Source organism: Felis catus, chromosome C2 (assembly GCF_018350175.1).
Source record: "Felis catus isolate Fca126 chromosome C2, F.catus_Fca126_mat1.0, whole genome shotgun sequence".
Classification (NCBI taxonomy): domain Eukaryota; kingdom Metazoa; phylum Chordata; class Mammalia; order Carnivora; family Felidae; genus Felis; species Felis catus.
Genome location: NC_058376.1, coordinates 83,374,560 through 83,396,340, shown reverse-complemented (window position 1 = coordinate 83,396,340; position 21,781 = coordinate 83,374,560). Strand labels below are relative to the sequence as shown.

At 41.3% G+C, this 21,781-nt stretch overlaps 1 protein-coding gene across 4 annotated transcripts in view; it reads left to right on the top strand.

Annotated features, from left to right (window-relative positions):
* Positions 1-13,114: 13,114 nt before the first annotated feature.
* YEATS2 (YEATS domain containing 2) overlaps positions 13,115-21,781 on the top strand; it is a 115,707-nt gene continuing 107,040 nt past the window's right edge. For 3 of the 4 annotated variants that reach the window (XM_023260359.2, XM_023260357.2, XM_023260358.2), the window contains exon 1: positions 13,115-13,302. The gene's annotated coding sequence lies outside the window, so the exon portion shown is untranslated. Of the gene's footprint in view, positions 13,303-13,360; positions 13,497-21,781 lie in introns of those variants that run through there. The other variant, XM_003991869.5, reaches the window with a different exon arrangement.

The following is a 21,781-nucleotide window of genomic DNA, read 5'->3' as shown; positions in this document are numbered from 1 at the left end:
AATGAAAATCAAAAGCACCATGATATAGTACTTCATATTTACTAGAATGACTATAATCAAAAAGACAGGTTCTTTTTAGTTTAAATAAGTTGAATTTTTTAAAAAAGTCAAATAATGACAAATGTTGGCAAGGATGTGGAAAAAATGGTATCCTCATCTGGCTGCTGCTGAGTATTTAAAATGATGCAGCTCCTCTAGAAAACAGTGTGGCAGTTCCTCAAAACTTTAAACCCAGAGTTACCATATAACCTCACAATTCCACTCCTAAGCATAGAACCAGAGAAATGAAAACATATGTCCGCACAAGAACTGATACATCCAATGTTCATAACAACATTATTAATAAGAGCCAAAAGGCGGAAGCAACTCAAGTGTCTATAAACTCAAGAATGGAGAAATAAAAAGTGGTATATCCATACAATGAGATTTTACTCAGGAATAAAGAGAAGGGAAGCACTTATTCGTGCTACAGCATGGCTGATTTTTAAAACATTACCCTAAAGGGGCTCATGGGTGGCTCAGTTGGTTAAACGTCTGACTTTAGCTCAGGTCACAATCTCACAGTCTATGATTTCCAGCCCCCCGCATCGGGCTCTGTGCTGACAGCTCAGAGCCTGGAGCCCAGTTTGGATTCCATGTCTCCCTCTCTCTCTGCTCCTCCCCCATTCGTACTCTCTCTCTGTCTCTCAAAAAATAAAAGAAAATAAAGCTAAAATTAAAAAAAAAAATGACCTTTAAATAAATAATAAAACATTACTCTTATCTAGGGCACCTGGCTGGCTGGCTAAGTCAATAGAGCATGCGACTCTTGATGTCAGGATTGTGAGTTCAAGCCCCACATTGGGTGTAGAGATTACTTAAAAAATAAAATCTTAAAAAATATATAAAAATAAAAACATTATGCTAAGTGAAAGAAGCCAGTCACAGAGGCTACCTATTGTACGATTCCATTCCTGTGAAACATCCATTTACAGAGACGGAGGTAAATTGGTGGTGGCCTGGAGTTGAGGTGCCGGGGCAGGGCAGGGTGGGGGGGGAATAGAGAGTGACTGCTGATGGGCATGCAGCTCGTTGAGGGGGTGATGATACATTTTAAAACTGATAGTGGTGATGGCTGCACACTTCTGTGAATATATTAAAAAGCACCAAATTGTGCACTTTAAATGGGTTAATTATGTGGTATATGAATTACATCTCAACAAAGCTGTCATATTTTTAAAATTTATATAAATTCTTTCGAGAAGCCCATCCTACCCAAAATTGCTGTCAGAACTAGAGTTGACAGTGAGAAAGTTTCTTCCTTTTTTTTTTTTTAATGTTTATTTATTTTTGAGAGAGACAGAGAGAGAGAGTGGGGGAGGGGCAGAGAGACAGGGAAACAGAATCCGAAGCAGTCTCCAGGCTTTGAGCTGTCAGCTCAAACCCATGAACCGTGAGATCGTCACCTGAGCCGAAGTCAGAAGCTCAATGGACTGAGCCACGAAGGCGCCCCGGTTCTTCCTTGTTTTTATCCTTGAAGTCCAGAGACTTTGCCCTGCTCAGCATTTCCTTACATGGATAAGGAGACAGACCTATGGATGGATAATTACAATGCTATGTGTGAAGACCTGTAACAGACAATTGGTATAGCACAGCAAGCACAGGGTTTTTTTAAGCCAGATGGTCCTATGTTTGAATCCCAGCTCTGCCTACTACCAACCTCCACTTCCTCTACGAATTGTGCGCAATAATAATGAGCCATGGCACTGCTGAAGGAATCAGAGGAAATACTGTCATCAAACCATCTATCGCAACGCCTAGCATGAGGCCCTGCCCAGCAGGGCTTCTCACACTTCTTTAGGCATGGGAATCACCTGAGGATCCTATTAAATTGCAAATTCTGATTCAGTAGGTCTGGGGTGAAGCCTGAGAGTCTGCATTTCTAACAAGCTCCCAGTGATGCTCCTAGTGTTTGTTGAGGACCAGTTTAAGTAGCAAGACTATAAAGTACCCTATGTATAAAGTGCCAAAGAGTATAGAGGAGGAAGCAGTAAATTAATTACTTCTTCAAGAAAATAGAAGGCCTTGGGGCACATGGGTGGCTCAGTTGGTTAAGCAGCCAACTTTGGCTCAGGTCATGATCTCACAGTCTGTGGGTTCAAGCCCGTGTCATGCTCCAGGCTGACAGCTCAGGGCCTCGAGCTGCTTCAGTTCTGTGTCTCCCTCTCTCTCTCTGCCCCTTCCCCTGCTCTCAAAAATGAATAAACATTAAAAAAAATTTTTTTTAAAGAAAAGAAAAAGAAAATAGATGGTCAGAGCTGGACTTTCCTTGAAGAACTGGTAAGGGAATTTGCCAGGAATGAGGACAGATTGCATTCCAGGCAGGAGAGAGAATGAGTTAAGACCTTAGCTTTCCATAGAAGTGCAAGGTGACTTTGGAAAGAATTTCAGGAATGTGGTGAGCAGCAGCCAGAAACTGGGAAAGTAGATTGTAAATGATCTTAAACCTGATGCTAATGAGTTTTAATTTTAACCTAGGCCAGTGGTTCTCAAATTATGGTCCTTGATCAGCATCATCCCCCAATTTGTTAGAAATGAACGTTTTAGGGGGTGGCTGGCTGGCTCAGTGGGTAGAGCATGTGACTCTTGATCTCAGTTCAAGCCCCACATTGGGTGTGGAGCCTAGTTAAAAAGAGAAAGAAAAAAAAAAAAAAGAAAAAAAGAAATGCACATTTTAGGACCCACCCCAGACCTATGGAATAAGATACACAAGAGAATCTTGTGTATCCCACCAATCTGTGTTTGAACAAGTCCTGCAGTTAATGCTGATTGCTAAAATTTGAGAACTGCTAGCCCAAGGTAATGGGGGTGAAGCATTGGGAGGCCCCTTAAATGGCAGAGTGAGGTGGTCAGATTTGTGTTGTAGAAAGTTGGCTTGGCAGCTGAGATGCATTTGATGAGGAGAGCAAGATGGCAACACAACCAGTGAGGAGGTGTGGGAATCCAGGTGAGAGAAAGTGGGACCTGGCCCAGGATGATGGCTGAGGGAGGAAAGAAGAGAGACCTGGCCTAAGAATTAAGAAGGTAGACTCAGTAACACCTGGAGACCAACTGGATGAGATCTGTGAGGGTAAATGCAGAGTAGATTCCAAAGTTTCTATCTTAGATAACTGAGTGGTTAGTGAAAAAATGAATTAAACTGTGGATAGACTGAATTTGCTTCAGGGCTACTCAAGGGGAAATGTCTTAAAGGTACTTGAAAATAAATATTTAAGAAAATAATGGCCCAGGTTCAGAACAGAGGCCTAAATTCATGGTCAAGATTTGAAACTCATTGGTATGTAATGGACAGTTCAACCTGTACCTTTGGGGAAACGTATTCAAGAAATGAGAACAGACCAATGACAGAAGATCTAGAAACCTCAGTATTTAGGCATTGGCAGAGAAAGAGGAGGTTGGGATAGAAATTGAGAAAGAATTATCAAAGAAGTTGATGAGAATAAGGAAAGAGACACATTGAAGAAATCTCATGTGTCATACAGGAATGTCCTTGGCTAGAAATAATAGAAAACCTGGCAACAAGTTGTTTAAGCAAATGATATTTTTCTCACAAAGCAAGTTGGCGGTCTAGACCTGGTACAGAGACTCAATACTATCATTACAGACCCAGACTCCTGCTTTCTTTCTGTGCTACCATTTTTAAGGTCTTATATTTGAAGGATGGCTGCTGGACCTTCAGGAATCACATCCAAATTTAGAGGGACAGAAGGGCAAAGGCAAAACTAGCTACAACTCTCCTCCTTCTTTGGGAGTCTCTTTTCATTCACTGAACTATGGATTCATCTTGTTGGCTAGTGAGCCACATGGTCACTCCTGGCTGCAGGGGATGGTAAAAAATTGAGTGTTCAACCTTCCAGCTTCTATAGAAGAAGACAAGGGATTGTGGGTAGGGAATGAATGTGAAGTCGGCTAAGTTGTTCTGTATGCCATCTACTGAAGGAGAAGACAGGGTGACAAAAGGGGAAGAGGATAGGCACAGCTTCTTACGCCTTTGTTGTTGCATAAATAAATCTTTTGTGCAAAATGTAAATGTAAACATTGTACAAGCAGTGTACAGTTAAGGGTCAAAGAAAAGTTTTCCCAACTATTATACCCAATACTACCGTGTTTTGTTTTGTTGCTTTGTTTTTTTACTTTGAAGCAGACTGCATGGGGGCACCGGGTGGCTCTGTCGGTTAAGAGTCGAACTCTTGATTTCCACTCAGGTCATGATTTCACCATTCATGAGTAAGAGCCCCGCGCTGGGCTCTGCGCTGACAGCTCAGAGCCTGCTTGGCATTCTCTCTCTCTCCCTCTCTCTCAGCTCCTCCCGCCCTCCCCCCTCCTCAAAATAAATACATAAACTTTAAAAAAAAAAAAAAAACCAGACTGCCTGAATTTTGGGCCATGAATTCATTCTATACACAAACTCTGCTCAGATTCTCCACTTGGTCTTTTCTACAATGAATACAATACAAAACAGCAGGGAAAATTCCCTGACAGTTTCTCCTCCTTTTGTTCCTTTTATAATGTGAACAATTCCTCTCGAGGCACATTTATGACTGTTCCGACATTATATGTTGCTTAGTTGGAGAACACCAAATCTGGATGCATTTACTCTGGACATATGAATAAGGCATTTTATAAGCATAGGAGGGGAAACATAATGGTCATACAACATAAGAGATTGGAGATGTTTGGAGAATAAAAGTTATTACCCATGTGGTTTGTATCACTGCCAAGGTCAATTTGTAGAAGATTGCTCTTCTGAAATTGCTCAACTGATATCTCCCACTCACTTGCATTGGAGGAACTGAGAACTGATTACAAGGGCAACATCCCCAAATCTGCCATTGTGAAGGCAGATTAAGACTTCTAACATCAGGGTCAACAGGATAGCACTCTCAGCAGCAATTGATTTTTGAAAACTGATATATGCAATATTCTTTGTTTTGGCTCAGGCAAGGCCGCCAGAGGCCTCTTATTATATTTGGGGATGAGGGCTATTTACAGTCAGGATTACACCTCTTGACTAAGGGCATTTGGGGGCATTTCTAGAACAGATGGATCATAAAATAGAAAGCCAGGAAACATCCTGATAAAAACTAGCAGAGGATAATACACATCAATATCATCAAGGAAATTAAAGGTTATTAAAAATTCTGTCAGAAAATAAGCTCAGCACCAGTGTCATTATTTATCTTTCATAACAGAGAGCTGTAGTACAGAAGTTCATTTCAAAAACATTAAACAATAATGAAAATATCTCAGTATTGTATTACCTGGACACCTAAAAGCTAATTAAAGACAAGGAAATGTAACCAAAATAAAACCAGAAGTCTTCAGGCTTTAAAAACTTGCCCTGAGGTTCAAGTAGAATTATTTTGGCAGAGTACCTGGGTGGCTCAGGTGGTTAAGTGTCCCACTCTTGGTTTCAGTTCAGGTCATGATCTCACGGTTTGTGAGTTTGAGCCCCACATCAGGCTCTGCACGGACAATACAGAACCTGCTTGGGATTCTCTCCCTTTCCCTCTGACTCTCCCCTGCTCATGCACGCTCTCTCTCTCTCTCTCTCTCTCTCTCTCTCAAGAATAAAAAAAAAAAGTTAAAAAAGAAGAACTATTTTGTACATTCCCCTTTTTACATGATCTATATTCCACCTAAACCGACTCATATTGGTTGGTTGGAAATTTTGTATTTATTTTGCCTTACCTTTACAAGTAATTGTCAGAAATTTTTAACCTATGCTCGGAGACTACTTAAAAAAAGTTTTTTAAATATTTATTTATTTTTAAGAGGCAGAGAGACAGAGTGTGAGTAGGGAAGGGGCAGAGAGAGAGAGAGAGAGAGAGAGAGGGAGATACAGAATCCGAAGCAGGCTCCAGGCTCTGAGCTATCAGCACAGAGCCTGATGCAGGGCTTGAACCTACCGGCCATGAGATCATGACCTGAGCTGAAGTAAGACGCCCAACTGACTGAGCCATTCAGGCACCCCTCAGAGACTTCTTTAAAAACAAAAACAAAAACAAAAACAAAACAAAAAAACTTTATTGAGATACAATAAAATTTGCAATGAACATTCATGTACAAATTTTATGTAGACGTATGCTTTCACTTCTTTTCAATATTTGCCTAGGAGAGTAACTGCTGGGTCATATGGTAACTCCGTGTTTAACATTTTGAGGAACTGCCAAGCTGTTTGCCAAAGTGGCTACACACCCTTTTACATTCCCATCAGCAATGTATGAGAGTTCCAATTTCTCCACATTTAGAGTTCCAAGTAAAGCCACATTTAGAGGCTTTATTTTTATGTGAAACAAACACAGAGGACCCAACCACCAGTTCCAGTCATAGAAAGTTTCCTTTCAGGGCAAAAAGAAAATTTTTTTTCCTTTTTTTGCATGAATGAAAACATGTCTTGCATCATCTTCCCCATTCCCAAAGTTTGTATTCCATGGTAACTGCATAATCCACACAGAGTGGAAGCACTAAGGGTTCCTGGCTGGCTTAATTGGTAGAACACGCAACTCTTGATCTCAGGGTTGTGAGTTTGAGCCCCATGCTGGGTGTAGAGATTATGTAAAAATAAAATCTTGAAAAAAAAAAAGCACACTACCTGATTTCTTTTGGGTTATGGTATGGTCCAATAAGATCTAAAAGGATGGGATGTAGTTTTGCCAAAATTCAAATAGGCCAACCAGACATTTGGTTTCTTGTTTGGGGATAGTCCTTTATTTATTTATTTTTATTTATTAATGATTTTTTATTCTTGGGGCGCTTGGCTAGCTCAGTCAGAAGAGCATGTGACCCTTGATCTTGGGGTCATGAGTTCGAACCCCACATTGGGTGTAGAGTTTCCTTAAATAAATACACATTTTTTAAAAAATACATTTTTTAAAATGTGTATTTATTTTTGAGAGAGGGAGAGACAGAGCGCAAGCAGGGAAGGGGCAGAGAGAGGGGGAGACACAGATTCCCAGGTTGGCTCCAGGCTCTGAGCTGCCAGCACAGAGCCCCATCACAGGGTTTGAACTCATTGACTATGAGATCATGACCTGAGCCAAAGTCAGATGCTTAACAGACTAAGTCACCCAGGCGCCCCAGGATTTTTTATTCTTAAGTAATCTCTACACCAATGTGGGGCTTGAACTCACGACCGTGAGATTAAGAGTCACCCACTCCACCAACAGAACCAGCCAGGTGCCCAATAATCACTTATTTTTAACTGCCTGAATGTAATTCCCAGGCACTAACAACAGTTTGCTTGGGGCTGTAAAGAAGTGGGATTCTCATTTAAGAAGTCTAATTAGTATCTGCAACCTATAAGGGAACGTCATTACCTTAAGGGCTCTGGGGCTCCACTCATGTTAATTTTAGGAAGGGTGGGTGGATTTCCCAGGGAGTAGGCCAGGATACCTGAATCTCCGGGTCAGAAATTAGCAACAATTTTCCACCTGAGCCAGCTTCTGCCTCAGGCAGAATTTTGAGTTCACCATCCTTTCAGACTTTCCTTGTTTCCCTGATTGCTGCTTTCAGTCTGCCCATAGGGCTCCTTGCCACTGGAGCCTTGCACAAAGCTGTTTGGCACTTCTCCCAGAGTAAGGCCCCTCCAACTATCCTGGGTCAGTGTCAATGCTCTTGGAACCTACTTGACAAACTTCAATAATAGTTTTTTTTTTTTTAATTCATACTTTACATTAAACATCCATATCTGCCATTTTCCTCCCACACTTTTACTGAGTAAGAGACCAGTGAGCAACCTAAACCACCAACCTCCCTTTCTCTCTCTCCTTTCCCACCTTTGCTTTTCCCGCTTGAGAGGCTATAAGACCCCAAACTGACTATATTTTTTTCTGAGACTTGAAAATAAGTTTAAGTGTATTGTCAAGATCTCCCTGATCTCAGCCTGATTTAAATAAAACTGTTTGAAATTTAAAACTTATTTAACATTTTAGTTGCCGTGGCTCTATCATTTTAATCTTATATACTTGAGAATAAGAGATCACCTCTGAAGTATGATTGTATCAGAAGCATGGAAACATAGGTAAGAGTTTCTCATACATATTTAATCTGAATATTAACCTGTTTTTACCCGTTTTATCTGATCAGATAACATACAGAAATTTCACAAATGATTTTTAAATTCTTACCCACAGAAGTTAGACATCTCAATTTTAATATTTTTAACTTTCTACTCGGTATAGAGAAATAATTCTCTAACATCAGAAAACAGCAGCGCAAGTAAAACAATAAAGGGCAACTGACACTCAGTATGGAATGGGGGCGGGCAGGAAGACAATGGGGAATGATGGGACCATCCCCTGAAGGCCATAGGGTTTCTCTAAATGGGACTGCAGCTTTCCAGCTGCATCCATGGCGTGGCAGCTAAGTTCTCAGACCCTGGTGCCGGACGGCCTGGGTGTGCAACCCAGCTCCTCCACTTCCTAGCTGTCCGACAAGTTACTCAACCTTTCTGGGCTTGAGTTTTCTCTTCCTTAATAGAGAGGAAGAAGAAGAAAGTTGTTATCTAGATTAAGTTTGTGATGTGCTTGGAACACTGCTTGATACATACATAGTGTTAGCTAATATCTGATTGTACCAAGGTGGGTCCAGGTTATACAGCTTCTGGTTTTTCACAGAAAGGGAAATCCAGGTTATTATGTGAAATTTCTCAACGTTCAGAGTGTTGGCTTGTTTAAAGCAAAGTGTGACATTGTAGGCTATGACTGCGCAACCCGTCTAAACTATACTTTTCTTAAAATTTTATTTAGTTAACATACAGCACAATATTGGTTTCAGGAGTAGAATTCAGTGATTCCTTACTTACACACAACACCCAGCGCTTATCCCAACACGTGCCGTCCTTAATACCCATCACCCATGTAGTTCATCTCCTCCCACCTTCCTCCATCAACCCTCAGTTTGTTCTCTACTGTTAAGAGCCTCTCCCCCCGCCCCCCCCCCCCCGCCGCCACCTTCCCATATATTCGTCTGCTTTGTTTCTTAAATTCCACATATGAGTGAAATCATATGGCATTTGTCTTTCTCTGATTGACTTATTTTGCTTAGCATAATACATTCTAGCTCCATCCATGTCATTGCAAATGGCAAGATTTCATTATTTCAATGGCTGAGTAATGTTCCATTATATATTATATATACATATTACATATAATACAAACACACAACGGCTTCTTTATCCATTCATCAGTCGATGGACATTTGGGCTGTTTCCATAGTTTGGCTATTGTTGATAATGCTGCTATAAACATTGAGGTACAGGTAACCCTCCAAATCTGTATTTTTGTATCCTTTGGGTAAATACCTAATAGTGCAATTGCTGGATCCTAGGGTAGCTCTATTTTCAGTTTTTTGAGGGACCTCCATATTGTTCTCTAGAATGATTGCAGCAGTTTGCATTCCCACCAACAATGTAGGAGGGTGCCCCTTTCTCCGAATATTTGCTAACACCTGTTGTTTCTTGTGTTGTTAATGTTAGCCATTCTGACAGGTGTGAGGTGGTATCTCATCATGCTTTTGATTTGTATTTCCCTGATGATGAGTGATGTTGAGCATCTTTTCATGTGTCTGTTAGCCATCTGGATGTCTTCTTTTATTTTTGAGAGAGAGAGAGCAAGTGGGGAGAGGAGGGAGAGAGGGGGACAGAGGATCCGAAGTGGGGTCTATACTGACAGCAGAGAGCCCGATATGGGGCTCAAACTCACAAACTGTAAGCTCATGACCTGAGCCAAAGTTGGATGCTTAACCAACTGAGCCACCTGAGTGCCCCTTTCTAGATGTCTTCTTTGGAAAAATGTCTATTCATGTCTTCCACCCATTTCTTAATTGGGTTAATTGTTTTTTGGGTGCTGAGTTTGAGAAGTTCTTTATAGATTTTGGATACTGACCCTCTATCCAATATGTTATTTGCGAATATCTCCCATTTCATAGGCTGCATTTAGTTTTGTTGATTGTTTCCTTTGCTGTACTTTCATTGCAATCTCACCAACTCTCACCAACTACCTGTTAAATGGTATTTTGACAGCACCACCCACCAGTTCTCCTCTGAGCCCCAGGGTCCTATGTAGGGATGCCTGTTTCATCTTGTCAGGGGAATACTTAAAATGTCCCAAAGGGAATTATTGATTCACCCAATCCCCAACACACAAAATCTGTCCTTCCTCCACTGCCCCTCTTCTCAGTAAATGGCACTCAGCCATCTCAGCAAATCCACTGTTTGCCAATGCCAGAAACCTGGGAGCCACCCTCCATTTTTCTCCCTTCTGATCTTCTCCTCCCAGGCCTACCTCCACTTGTGCAGGTGAATGCGGGCTGAAGAGGCCTGGCTAAGGAGGGGCCTGAAATCCAACCTCCAGCGTACAGGACTGTGTCTGCCTAAAGGATTGGGTCGGTTTTTCTTCGTGCATTTGACTTAGCAGAGTTGAGTCTCTCCCCAATTCATTACCAAGTCTCTTGGTATTTTGTCCACAATTCTTGAATCTATTTACTTCCCTCCATCTCTGCTGTTCAGTGTAAGCCATCTTCATTTTTCGTCTGGGGGACTCAAATTGCTTTCTAACTGTCTAGCGGCTTCTTTGTTCACACACCCTTCCAGTCATCCCCACCCATTCACCAAGGTAAGCAATCTTTTTAAAAGGGCAAATAAAATACATTACACCCTGCTTAAAACTCTTTAATGACTTCCTGTTGTTCTTATGGCAAAGATCAAAATCTTAACACCATCTCCTGTGTGATCTTGCTCCCAGCCTCATCTCCAGCCATTTTACTCTTGCTTAAGTTACCCTGGGCTTTCTTCTTACCTTGTCTTAGGCATTATTATCATGCCCAAACAGCTTCTACTGCCTTCAGGGTTTCACTTAATGTCTTTTCAGGGAGGCCTTTTCTACCTCCATATTAAATGTGCTCCCTCTGTGCTGTGCTGTCTTCACTATGCCCATTTCCTTTATAGAGCTTATCTCTGTCATGAAAATGTGCACACTGAGTGCATATGTGTAGAAATTTGTAGCTATGTTATTTCTTATTAAATGAGGCAAACTTTTTTTTCAGAGGCTGTCATTGCTCTTGGGGACTGGGCTGAACTTAAACTTGCCAGTTAAAGTTATCTGGTCTTAAAAGATCTCATTTGAGGTAAATATTCTGTCAGCTTAAAATTGCAGTCCTGCCAGAACTTTCCCTTCCACACCTTGACTTCCCAAGATGGCCTGCAAGATCAAAGGGAAGGTTAGAAGCAGTGGCCAGAGGGGTCTCAGATCTGTGTGCAGAGTTAAGAGCTGTAGCCAGGGTCCTCACTGGCTTCTGCTCCCTAGTCACTCCTGATCACCACAGCCCTGAGGTTGTTGACTGGCAAGCTCATGATCTATTGCTTCAGCACCTTGAAATTCAGATGTCTCACTTTCTCACCCCAGCCCCTCCAATCCCTGCTCCTTTCATCAGCTGACTTGGGAACCCTTTTGCTCTTGCTGGAGGCTTCAGCTCTGCTCATCCTTGGGGTCTTAGTCACATTCTCCAGCCATTCCCTGCCATTCAATCCACCACTGCCCCTGGCTTAGGATCACCTAGTCCCTGGCACATTGTCCCATCCATGGCTCTCAACCATGCTATTTTGCCTGTCAGGGAGCATCGAGAGAAGTCTGGGTTTCTGGCACACCATCTGCAAGGTGTGGACAACTAGCAGCATCATCCTCTCCCTCCCCAATACCCCTACTCCTGAGCCCTGCTCAATGTGAGACATTTGCCAGAATTGTTCAGCCTTCTAAGCTGGGCTAGGGGAAGTGGGTTTCTAGCCCCACCCAATCCCCAGTCAGCTGGACACTACTATGCCCCTTTCTCAGGGTTAGACCTCAAAATCAGGGGAATATTGACCCATTCATGCTGACCTCTTACCCTACTTCTTTCTCTATGAAATTTGTTTTTTACCTCCCCAATTCCTATTCTCTCTTTGGGTCTTAGCTTCAGGATAAGAGAAGCCTTTCCTAGCCTTTCAGATCAGATTGTCTGTAAATTTCACAAGGGCAGGAACGGTTTTGTTCCTTTCTGATCCTCAGTGCCTAACATAGTGCTTGGCAGACAGTGCCAGAACAGAAACGCAATAAAAAATTTGCTGAACAAATATTGTCAATCTGTCTTTACCCCTGATAGACTTTAAGGTCAGGGGGCCAGGGGTGACATGTTATAAATCCCTCAATTTCCTTATCATACAGAGTTTTGGAGTCAGTTCCTGGTCCTATTAACTCATTCATTCAACAAGTACTTTTTTAGTGCATGCCACATGCAATGCACTGGGCTTGTTATTGGAGAAAAAGGAGTGAACTCTTTAAAACATTTTTATGAAACATTAAAAATTGATAACATATGTAAAGTATAAAAAATTATATAGGAAACTCTCTCTAAACTTATCCCTCAGCTCCAGTGGTAAATCTTTACATAGTGACTTGAACAGATTGAAGGGGAACAGAAACAGATCCCTGGACACCGGTTGGGCGGCTACAGCAGTCTTGGGCAGGAGATGATGGGGTCTGGGGTAGGGCGGTACAGGGAGAAAGAAAAAGGTGGGCTCAAAAGATATTTAGCAGGTAAACTATACTTGATGGATTGTCACTCACTAGTTGTGTAAACTAGTTAAATCCCAACCTTTTGGAGCCCCAATTTCTGCATCTGTATCATAGGTTAGTAATAACTATTGTTATTTGTATCCCTAGCACCTAGCACAAAGCTTGGTACAAGATGATACACATACACAAATCATAGCTACTGTTACTACTGTAGAAGCTTCACATATGCCGGCAGAAGGAATATTCTATCAAACTTGAGGCTGGAACTTGCCATCTTCTAGGGAGGAAAATGATAAATGATGATGGTGCCTTTGCCAGAACCAACATCCATACTCCCCAGGCAGTGCGGCAGCACCGGCCGGGATCAGAATCTGGGCCACCGCCAACCACAGCTCTAGCCCGGCCAGCCTCGGCCCCAGCACCAGCTGGAGTCCTGGCCCCGCCCACATCTCTGCAAGTTCCGCCCCGGGGGCCGCGCGCGCGCGCGCGCGCGCCGCCGCCGCGCGCGTCCCGCCCCGCCCCTGCTGCTGACGTGCGGGGCCGAAAGGGAGGGACGGGCGGGCTCCGCCGAGCCTTGTGCTTCCGCGGGCTCTGGGGTCGCTGGGGCCTCGTGGCGGGGCGGCTCCGCGGAGCTTCGCCCGCTTTCGCACCTTCCTCGTGTCCTCTCGCGGCGCCCAGCGGGCCCTGCGCTTCGGCGGGAGACCCGGCAAGGGTGAGTGTTGGCGGGAGCGGGTTCCGGCCGGCCGGGCGCGCGCCCCGCTCTCCCGGGCATTGTCTGGGCGGGGGCGGCGCGGGCACGTGCGCTCCCCTCCCCCACCCGGCTGGCCGCGCGGTCCCGGGCGGAGCGGAGGGGGGGAGCGAGTGACTGCGGATAGAAGAGGACCGGAGGGGCAGGCTGGTTCCGCGGTGAGTGTGTCTGTCGGAGGAGTCTTCGAAGCGGCAACCTGGAATTTGGCTGTGTGGGGGGTCCTTTTCTAAGGGGCACAGTGCTCTCTGCGGGGATGGGGGTCCCTTGAGCCCCAGTGGCCGGAGCTTTCAGGATGTTAAGCTTGGTGGCCTGTGATGGGATCGGAAATGAGATTTGGCTCCGGTACCAGCAAGTTGTGGATCTACCAACAAGAACGGTGAAATCTACCTCCAACCTGTCGCCATCCTTACCGCCCCCCTCCCTTGTGAAGCAGGAGTGGGATTTAAAACGGTTGGAGGATCTTCCAGGGATATGCCCGAGTTAAAGCACCAGATGTGTGAGACAGTGCGAGGTTAGAGTGGAAAGCTTGGGAAAGTGAGTACTTGGAAGAAAGACTGGTTCGGTGGGTTGTGGCCAGATTGCAGAAGACAATGAATGAGGTTTATCTCATAATCTTTTTTTCTGTTGCGAGTGTAATTATGTTATAAAATAGAAAGTAGAGGAGGAAAATATCACCGATAATCCCATAGCCCTGACACATCATTCTAACAGTGTTTGTTTGCTAGTATTTTCATCTAAGCTTGTAACAGTTACAGTTAGAGTTTACCTACAATTTTCCATTTTCTTTTTTTCCTTAAGGTGTAAAAATGCGATGTAATACACAGTATTCAACAATATCATTTCCTTTTAATAAGCAAGTATTCATCATAGAAAAGTTTAAAAATACAAGCGAAATGAGGAAGAGTATTCATAGTTTTACTGCCTAGAGATGTTATTGTATATTTTTGGTTGTGTATATTCTTTCAAAGATAGGAGCAGATAATGCCCTGATTAGGAATTTAGTTTTCATAGGAATCCTTTGAAGGTTTTAAGAAGGCAGGTAGCATAATATGACTGCTATGTGGAGGAAGAGGGCAAGAGTGGGGAGCTGGGAGATCAGTTAGGATGCTGTTTGCAGTACCTTGGACTAGGTCCATGGCAGGGATGAAGAGTAGAAAGATTTGAAAATATTTTGGAGGTAGAATGAACAAGACTTGGAAGTGGATTGATGAGGGAATGGGAGAACTCTTTGCTTTTTAAAATATATATATATCTATTTTTTAATTAAGTAAACTCTGTGCCCTACGTGGGGCTTGAACTCATGACCCTGAGAGATCGAGTCGCATGCTCTACCAACTACTCACTGAGCCAGCTGCATTCCCTGAGAATTCTTTGCTTTTTGGTATTTGTTTTGAGCAATTATGATAAATGGTGGCATTTACTGAGAGGGAGAAGAATGGAACAGAAGTTTGAGGTGGGAAAAATCATGAGATCTATTTTGGGTGTATTAAATGTGAGATGCATATCAGTTGTGAAGTTGGTAGTTGAGGAAGCAATTGGGTGAACAGGTTTTGATCTCATGGAAGAGAGAGCCAAGAGCTGTTAGATAAAAATTTGGAGTACTCAGTACATAGATGATATCGAAAGGTATAGACTGTATGAGATCACCAATGTAAAAAGTATAGATAGAGAAGTGAAAATTGGCACTTGGTCCCCCCAATACTTCAAGATGTAGTAGAGGAAGAAGATTGAACACAGGACAGAAGAAATAGCCAGTGAGGTAGGTGGTGGGGGTGGGGGAGGTAGGTAGGGGAGCAAAAGACTGGTGTGATGGAAACCAAGAAAAATAAGTTCACAGAAGACAGAGAATTGGTCCATCCTTGCTTCTGAGATGTTTAATTGGTTTTGGAAGTTGTTGGTTTGGTCACTGGTATTACTTTTTTTTTTTTTTTTTTTTAATTTTTAAGTAATCTCCACACTCAGCATGGGGCTTGACTCACAACCCAGAGATCAAGAGTCTCATGCTTCACTGACTGAACCAGCCAGGCACCCCTGGTCATTGGTATTATTATTATTTTTTAAACATTTATTTGTTTTTGAGAGAGAGAGCACACATATTGCAAGCGGGGGACGGTCAAAGAGAGGGGGACAGGATCCCAAGCTGGCTCTGCACTGACAGCAGCGAGCCCGGTGTGGGGCTGGAACTGACAAACCACAAGATCATGACCTGAGCTGAAGTCAGACATGTTCAACCGACTGAGCCACCCACACCCCCCCTTTGTCATTGGTATTATTATCCAGTGTTCTAGAAGTAGGAGGTGGAAACTAGATTGGAATAATTGATTGCGGCTTGAGTAAGTGAAGATAATGAGTGTGAATTACAAAAACTTGGGCCTTCTTCAAGATGCCTTATTTCCATCTGCTCCACAACTAAATTTGATAGGTGAAAAATGGTGTCTTGTTTAGTATTTCATTCCTTGATTACTAGTGTGTTTGAAAAATTTTTCACATATATTGGTCATTGGTGAATTTCTGTTTCTGTCCTGTGTGTATCTTTTTGTGTTTATCACTTTTGGGAATTGATTGTCAAGAGTTCTTTTAGATATTGAAAACATGTAGTTTACGTAGAGCTTGCAGAATTTCCCCCTTAAGTATTTTTCCTTTCTGGGAATAAATGAGTTTATTATATATGCTCCATCAGGAGAGACATGTCTGATCCCAAGTTAATACATGGTTAACTTCTATATATGCTTTTTTTTTTCAATTGTAAAATACACATAGCCTAAAATTTACTACCTTAACCATTTTTAAGTGTGCAGTTCAGTGGTATTAAATCCATTTGTAACAGTGTGCAACTATCACCACCATCCATCTCCATCACTTTTCATCTTGTAAAACTGAAAATCTATACCCCATTAAACAATAACTCCCCATTCCTCCTTTCTTCTAGTCCCTATAGCAGCTGCCATTCTTTCTGTCTCTGTGATTGATTTTGACTACATTAAGTACCTCATGTAAGTAGAATCATACAGTATTTGTCTTTTTCTGATGGGTTTATTTCACTTAGCGTAATGCCCTCAAGATTCATCCATGTTGTAGCATATGTCAGAATTTCCTTCCTTTAAAAGAAAATTACATATTTTAATTAATTAAATCATTTTTATTTTTTTAAGTAGCCTCCATGCCCAGCATTGGAGCCCAATATGGGGCTGAACTCAGGACCCCTGAGATCAAGAGCTGGCCACTTAACTGACTGAGGCCACTCAGGTTCCCCTATTTTAAATAATTTTTATTCCAGTTGACATACAGTGTTATATTAGTTTCAGGTGTAGGATATAGTGAATCAACAATTCCATACATCACCGTGCTCATCAGGACTAGTGACTCCTTAATCCCTATCACCTACTTCACTCATCCCCTCACCTCCTCCCCTCTGGTAACCATCAGTTTGTTCTGTATAGTTAAGGGTCTGTTTCTTGGTTTGTCTCTCTCTTCCTCTCTTCCCCTTTGCTCATTTGTTTCTTAACAGTTTCACATGAGTGAAATCATAGGGTATTTGCCTTTCTTTGGCTTATTTCACTTAGCATAATAACCTCCAGGTCCATCCATGTCCTTGAAAATGGAAAGATTTTATTCTTTTTTATGGCTGAATAATATTCCATTGTGTTTATATATATCACATTTTCTTCATTCATCAGTGGACATGGGCTGCTTCCATATCTTGGCTATTATAAATAATTCTTCTATAAACATAGGGGCACGTGTTTCCCTTTGAATCAGTGTTTTTCTTTTAGTAAAGAACTTTCCTTTTTTAAGGCTGAATAATATTCCAGTGTATGTCTATATCCCATTTTATTTCCCCATTCATCTGTCGATGAACACTTGGGTTGCTTCCATCTTTTGGCTCTTATAAATAATGCTGCTAAGAACATGGGTATACAGATACCTCTTCAAGGTCCTGCTTTTAGTTCTTTTGGTTTGTATATACCAGGGGTGGAATTGTTGGATCATACAGTAATGCTATTGTTAGTTTTTTGTCGAACTGCCACACTTTTCCATAGTGGCTTGCACGTATATTCATATATTCCCACCAACATTGTACAAGGGTTCCAGTGTCTTCACATTCTTGCTGACACTTGTTTTCTGGGGTTTTTTTGTTTGTTTGTTTTTGATAGTCATCCTAATGGGTGTGAGGTAATAATCTCACTGAGGTTTTGATTTGTACTTTTTTCCCTAATATTAGGGATGTTGAGCATCTTTTCATGTGCTTATTGGGCATTTGTATACCTTTGGAGAAATGTTTATTCAAATCTTGTCTATTTTAAGTCAAGTTTTTGTTGCTTTGAGTTTTACTAGTTCTCTCTATATATTCTGGATATTGATCCCTTATTGAATGTATGATTTGCAAATATTTTAGCTTTCTGTGAATTTTCTTTTTACTCTGTTGATAGTGTCTTTTGATGCACAAAATTTTTAAATTTTCATGAAGCCCAGTTTGTCTATTTTTTTTTTTAAACCTGTGCTTTTGGTGTCATATCTAAGAAATCTTTGGCAATCCAATGTTGTGAAGCTTTTAACAGTTCTGTTGTTTTAAGTCTTATATTTAAACCTTTGATCCATTCTGAGTTAATTTTTGTATGTGTTGTTAAGGGTCTGACTTCATTCTTTCACGTGTAGATATTCAGTTTTCCCAGCACCATTTGTGGAAAAGACTATTCTTTCTCCATAGAATGGTCTTGGTACGCTTGTCAAAAATCATTTGACCATATATGCAAGGCTTTGTTTCTGGGCTCTCTTCTCCATTGGTCTGTTTATTTCTGTTTATGGCAGTACCAAACTGTTTTGATTACTGTAGCTTCTAGTAAGTTTTGAAATCAGGAGTGACTTCTTCAGTTTTGTTCAAGATTGTTTTGGTCAGGGTCCCTTGAAATTCCATATGAATTTCAGGATGGGTTTTTCTATTTCTGCGGAAAATGTCATTGGGATTGTGATAGGGATTGCATTGAATCTGTAGATGGCTTTGGGTAGTACTGAGTTTTAAACAGTATTTTTCAATCCGTAAACATGAGATATGTTTCCATTCAGTTGTGTTGTATTTAATTTCTTTCAGCAATGTTTTGTAGTTTTCATTGTATTACTCTTCGACTTCCTTGGTTAATTCCTAAGTACAGTTGGCCTTTGAACAACATGGGTTTGAATTGTGCAGATCCACTTACATGTGGACTTCTTTGGATACAGTATAGTACTGTAAATGTGTTTTCCCTTCATGATTTTCTTAGTTTTTTCTCTAGTTTATTTTATTGTGAGAATACAGCATATAATACTTACACAAAATATTTGTTAATTGTTAATGTTATCGGTAAGGCTTCTGGTCAACAGTTGGCTGTTAGTAGTTAAGTTTGGGGGGAGTCAAAAGTTATACATGGATTTGACTGTGTGGGGTTGGTGCCCCCAATGCCTGCATTGTTCAAGGGTCAACTGTATTTTATTCATTTTGATGCTGTTATAAATGGAATTGTTTTTGTAATTCACTTGGCAGATTTTTTAGTGAGTATAGAAATGCAGCTGATTTTTGTGTGTTGACTTAGTATCCTGATGTTTTGCTGAATTAATTTATTACAGTTTTTTTTGGTGGAATATTTAGGGTTTTTACATATAAGATCATATCCCTCCATATTAAAAACCCTTCGTATTCATTCATTGGATGCACTATAATTTGCCATCGACTACTACCAATTTTTTATTATAAAATATACAGGAAGAGGAGAACTAACACTTAAACTATAGATCTGTAAGTGCAGCTCACATATGAGAGTAAATTGAGAGCAGTTTCTTAGGATAGATTTCTCAGAAAGAGGATTCTCTTCTTATTTAACCAGAGATTTTTATTTGAATTTTCACTGCCAATCCTTAAATTCACCCCCATCTCCCTACCTTTAACCTTGCCCCCTTTTATCCTGTTTTCCACACTGCTACCAAGTGGTGGGTACATTTTTCCCTCAGAAAACAAGGCTTATGAAGCAAATTGTGCCTGTAACATCTGTTTTGTGGGAGTTAGGAAAAAAAAGTTTCTGAAGGCTGGAGTGCATTTCATGGATGAGTTGGAATTTAATTGGATTTCTTGAAAGTCGAATAGCATTTCAGTAAGCAAGAGAGAAGGTAGAGGTGAATATGAATCCATTGAAAGGTAATTGTGAGATGTTCAGGCATGCGAACTTTTATGACTGCAGACAAAGAGAGGTAGAACTAGTTCTCCAGCCAAGGATTGTTTATTCTGTTTATCTGAAGAACGAACTGTGGGGGTGCATGGGGATGGGGGAGATGTGTTATGTGTTGGTAATAAAGGCTGAGGGTGAGGAGAATGCCAAGGGGAGTTACTCTTGATTTGTATGTTTTTAGTCATTGAGTTAATGAATACATTGGTGATTGTTCTCTATTTTGTTTATAAAAAATTAGTTTGAGGTTACATATATTTTTTAAAATTGACATATTCACTTAATGTAAAATTCACCATTTTAAAGTGTATAATTTAATGGTTTTTAGTATATTTACAAGGTTGTGCAACCATTACTACCATCTAATTCCAAAGTATTTCCATCACCCCAGAAAGAAACCCCGTACCTATTAGCAGTCAGTCCTTGTTCCCTCTTCCCTCATCCCCTGGCAACCACACTGAGTCTATGGATTTGCCTGTTTCTGTACATTTGATATAAATAGAATCATATAACACATTGCCTTTAGTATTTGGCTTCTTTCACTTAACATGATACATTCAGTCTGTGATATAGCATGTGTCAGTACCTCATTATTTTGCTTAGTAATACTCTCCTGTCTGAATATACCCCATTATGTTTGTCCAGGCATCAATCCATGGATATTGGGTTGTTTATACTTTTTCGCTATTGTGAATAATGCTATTATGAACATTTAGGTGTAACTTTTTGTGTGAACATGTGTTTCCAGTTCTCTTGGATATATACCTAAGAATGGAGTTGCTAGGTCATATAGTAAATCTGTTTAACTTAAAAACATTTTTTTTTTTTAAAGTTTATTTATTTTTAGAGAGAGAGTGCAGGAGGAGCAGGGAGAATCCCAAGCAGGGCATGGAGCCCCATGTGGGGCTGGAACTCATGAACCATGAGATGACCTGAGCTGAAATCAAGAGTGGACATCTGACTGAGCCACCAAGGCACCCCACTTTTTTTTTTTTTTTTAAGTTTAGGTTTTATTGTTTTTGTTTTGTGTTATCGCTACACCCGATGTTCGGCTCAAACTCATGACCTGAAATCAAGAGTTGCATGTCCTTCCAGGTGAGCCTGCCAGACACCCCAGTTCTGTTTAACTTCTTCAGGAACTGCCAAACTTTTCCACAGCAGCTGCACCATTTTACATTTCCACCCACAGTGAATGAGGGATCTCATTGTTTATACTTTATGTGTGTTTCTGGCAGACTGTATTCGAAAGTTGTATGTTTTTAAAGTGTCATTGAGGTACAATTGGCATCTACAGACTGCACAAAATGTGTAATTTGGGAAGGTTCAACTTATTTATACACCTGTGAAACCATCACCACAATCAAGATCGTAAACATGTATCATCCCACAAATTTTCTTTTTTAAATGTTTATTTGTTTATTTTGAGAGACAGGGAGAGTGTGTGTGTGAGCAGGGGAGCTTCCTAATGCATGATGTGAGCATTAGTCTTCCTAATGTTGATTACCCCACTGATGGCTCTGCCCCTTTGTAAATGCACATATAGCATGCACTCATGTACTTGGGGAAGGATAATCTGTAAATAGATTTTTGTTTAAGGTTAATATATATTGGGTTTGTCTTTTTTTTTTTTTTAATGTTTTATTTATTTTTGAGACAGGGAGAGACAGAGCATGAACAGGGGAGGGTCAGAGAGAGGGAGACACAGAATCTGAAACAGGCTCCAGGCTCTGAGCTGTCAGTACAGAGCCTGACGCGGGGCTTGAACTCACGGACCGCGAGATCATGACCTGAGCCGAAGTCGGCCGCTTAACCAACTGAGCCACCCAGGTGCCCCTGGGTTTGTCTTTTTTAAGATTTTATTTTTTAATTTTTTTTTTTTACATTTATTTATTTTTTGAGAGACAGAGACTAGAGCACAAGTGGGGGCGGGGCAGAGAGAGAATGAGACACAGAATCAGAAGCAGGCTCCAGGCTCCAAGCTGTCAGCACAGAGTCCAACACAGGGCTCAAACTCACAAACCGTGAGATCATGACCTGAGCCGAAGCCGGACGCTTAACTGACTGAGCCACCCAGGTGCCCCAAGATTTTATTTTTTTTAAGTAATTTCTACACCCATTGTGGGGCTTGAACCTACAATTCCAATATCAAGAATTGTATGCTCCACTGACTGAGCCAGTGAGGTACGCCATCATTGTTATTTATTATTTTTTAAATGTTTTTATTTATTTTTGAGACAGAGAGAGACAGA